Below are 3,353 nucleotides of genomic sequence, written 5' to 3'. Positions count from 1 at the left end.
GAAGCTCATTAAGGTAAGCCTTACTTTCTGCACACTATTTTTCCCTCAGGATCTTTTTGACATAGGGCATGAGACAAGCCAGCAGATCAGCTTTAGGTTGCCTCATGGGGCTTGGAAGACTATGAAAGTAAAGTTTGGAGTTGCCAAGGTAGGTGACTGTTGAGGGAACAAGATCCTAGAGAGATAGGAGGACACAAAATAGAACCTAACACATGGAACCGGTTTTCTTCCAGAGGTATTTACAGTTTAAGTTGTGCAGAGAATGAGGCTAAGAAGTCAGGCAGAAAGCATCAGCAAAGCAGAGCAAGTTTGTGACAGGCTCACAGTGCTGGGGAGAGAAAAAGAGGAGGTTATAAAGTGCCAAGTAGAAGGAGTCCTAGCAAACAACCCTGATTTTTATTTGGAATTCCTAGAGGGCTACCCCCTAGAAATGGAAGTGAACCAGAGGCAAACCTGGACATATAAAGACTGCAAACTAGCCTTGAATCAGCAAAGTCTGTAGTTGAAATAAAGTGATCTGAATCTCTGCTACCTGCCAGAGGAGAGGGGTAATCCTCTCCAGAGAAGGATAACGTGATACGGAGCCTTTATAATTTTTCGCACATAATGTTGGGCATTTAATCAAAATTTACTGGCATACAAATAAATAAGACCAAGAGCAATAGAGAGAAGATAGAAACAAAACATAGGTGATCCTGGAGTTATCGGAGAGACTCTGGAATAATTGTGATGAATAGGCTCAAGAAAATAGATGGCAAGAGAGAAAATTTCACCAGAGAACTGAAAACTATAATAAAAAGCAAAATGGAAAGACTGGAACAGAAAATAAAATAACTAAAACTAAGACCTCAACAGAGGGATTTAACAGCAGATTGGGCAAAGTTGAAAACATGATTAGTGAACTAAAAGACAGGTCAATGGATAATATCCAGAAAGAAGAGTGGGAAGCAAAAAGGATGGAAATGAGACATATGAGAGACATATGAGAAATGGTAGAGTGTACTTGGGAGACCCAGAAAAGAAAAGTGAAAGAATGGGTCAGAAGCAGCCCTTGAAGAAGTGGACAAATTCCTTGAGAAACACAATTCCATAAAACTGACACAAGAAGAAGAGTCCTATATGTGTGTAAGTAATGAAACTTGTTATTAAAAGCCTTCCCCCTCAGAAAAAAAAAAAAAAAACCTCCCAACAAAGTTAAACTGCAGACCTAAATGGCTTCACTGGTAAGTTCTTTCAAACACTTAAAGAAGAAATAACATTGATCTTACACAAACACTTCCAGAGATCAGAAAAAAAGGGGATATTTGCCATCATATTTTATGAAGTTTGCATAACCAAAACTAGAAAAAAATGACAAGAAATGAAAATCACATAATAATAGGGGCGCCTGGGTGGCTCAGTCGTTAAGCGTCTGCCTTCGGCTCAGGTCATGATCCCAGGGTCCTGGGATCGAGCCCCATATTGGGCTCCCTGCTCAGCGGGAAGCCTGCTTCTCCCTCTCCCACTCCCCCTGCTTGTGTTCCCTCTCTCGCTGTGTCTGTCTCTGTCAAATAAATAAAATCTTAAAAAAAAAAAAGGAAAATCACATAATAATAATAATAAAGGGGGCAGGAAGGAACTTTGGAAGGTGATGGATATGTCTATGGTCTTGATGGTGGTGATGGTTTATACTTATCCCCAAATTCATCAAGTTATATACATTAAATATATACAGCTTTTAACATGTCAGCTATAACTTAATGAAGTGGCTTAAAAAAGAAATGAAAATTGTAAAAAATTATATATATGTTTGTCTAATCCAGTGATATTTAACAATGATTAATACATCTCAATGAAGTGGGGTTTATGGGAAAATCAATTAGTGTAATTTGGCATATTAACAGGAAAAAGCTAGAAAATTACAGATGCAGAAAAGGCATTTAATAAATTGTACTCCCACTTGATGTTAAAAAAACTCATAGCAAACTTAGAAGAAAAGGCAACTTTCTTAGTCTGAATAAATAGTAGCTACAAAAAAATCATTAATTTTTTATTTAAATCATTATTTTTTAAATTTCCCCTTAGATCAGGAATAAGACAAGGATATCTGCTAGCCACACTTCTATTTAATACTGTCCTGGAGGTCCTAGACGGTGTAATCAAGCAAGGAAAACATAGAAAAGGCAAAAGGAGTAGAAATGAAGAAATAAAAACTATCATCTACACAAGACATGATTGTGTACATAAGAAATCCAAAAGAATCTACAAATAATCTGAACTAATAAGTGTATTTAACAATGTTGATATAAAGTTAAAATGTAAAAATCAATTTATATAGATCAAGTAAGTAAAGAAAGTAAAAAAAATTTTTTTAATTTACAGTACCACCTAAAATCCATCAAATACCTAAGAATAAATTTAACAAAAGATCTGTAAGATCTTTACACTGAAAATTAGAAAATATTATTGGGAGAAATTAAAGAAAACCTAAATAAAGGTAAGGATATACTATGTTTATAGGTTAGTCTCAATATTGTTAATACTGAGGTGTTTTTTTTTTGACAGAAAGTAGGATTTATTGGTGGGCATGAATAGGGAGAAGGCAGTGCCAGAGTCCTCAGGAATGCAGAGCCCACCATTTGTCCAAGTGGCCATGATTTGACCACATAGCCATCTTGGATGAGCCACTTTTCAGCCACCATATCTTCAAATTCATCCACATTAAACTTAGTAAAGCCCCACTTCCTGGAAGTGTGGATCTTCTGGTGGCCAGGGAACTTGAACTTGGCCCTGCATTGGGCCTCAATCACATGTTCCTTGTTCTGCAGCTTGGTACTGATGGACATGATGACTTGGCCAATGTGGACCCTGGCCACTGTGCCCTGGGCTTTCCAAAGGTGCCCTGTATACCTGTCTGAAGCCTAGATTGGAGATATCATAGGTCAGACATCAATGTCCACTGGAAAGGACTGTCTCCAGGGTCTCTTAGGGCAACCCATACAATCAACAGGCTGCATACACTATCAAGGAAGGTACTGTTTGCAACCAGTGTACACTGGGCCCCCATGGGGAACACTGTGAATATGTCAATTCCTCCTTGATTTATGGAGTCAATGAAATCCAGATAAAAACTGTAGCAGGTTTGTTATGGAAACTGACAAGCCAATATTGAAATTTATATGGAAATGCAAAAGGCCAAGAATAGCCAAAGCAACTTTAAAGAATAAAGCTGAAGGAATTACACAACTAGGTATCAAGACCCACTATACAGTTATAATAAGACAGTGTGCTACTGGGGACAGCATAAATACATCAATGAAACAAAATAAAAAGTATAGGAACAAACCACAATTATATAATCTCCTGATTTTTAT

General features: G+C 37.3%; 1 non-coding gene across 1 annotated transcript; it reads right to left on the bottom strand.

Annotated features, from left to right (window-relative positions):
* Positions 1-2,946: 2,946 nt before the first annotated feature.
* Positions 2,947-3,074, bottom strand: LOC118008478. The gene has a single exon (XR_004678698.1). It is a non-coding gene; the product is annotated as a small nucleolar RNA SNORA70 (small nucleolar RNA).
* Positions 3,075-3,353: the final 279 nt, after the last annotated feature.

This window comes from Mirounga leonina, unplaced genomic scaffold (assembly GCF_011800145.1).
Source record: "Mirounga leonina isolate KUSES-001 unplaced genomic scaffold, KU_Mleo_1.0 Mir_101608, whole genome shotgun sequence".
In the NCBI taxonomy this organism is placed as follows: Eukaryota; Metazoa; Chordata; class Mammalia; order Carnivora; family Phocidae; genus Mirounga; species Mirounga leonina.
This window is presented reverse-complemented; position numbering and strand designations above follow the sequence as displayed.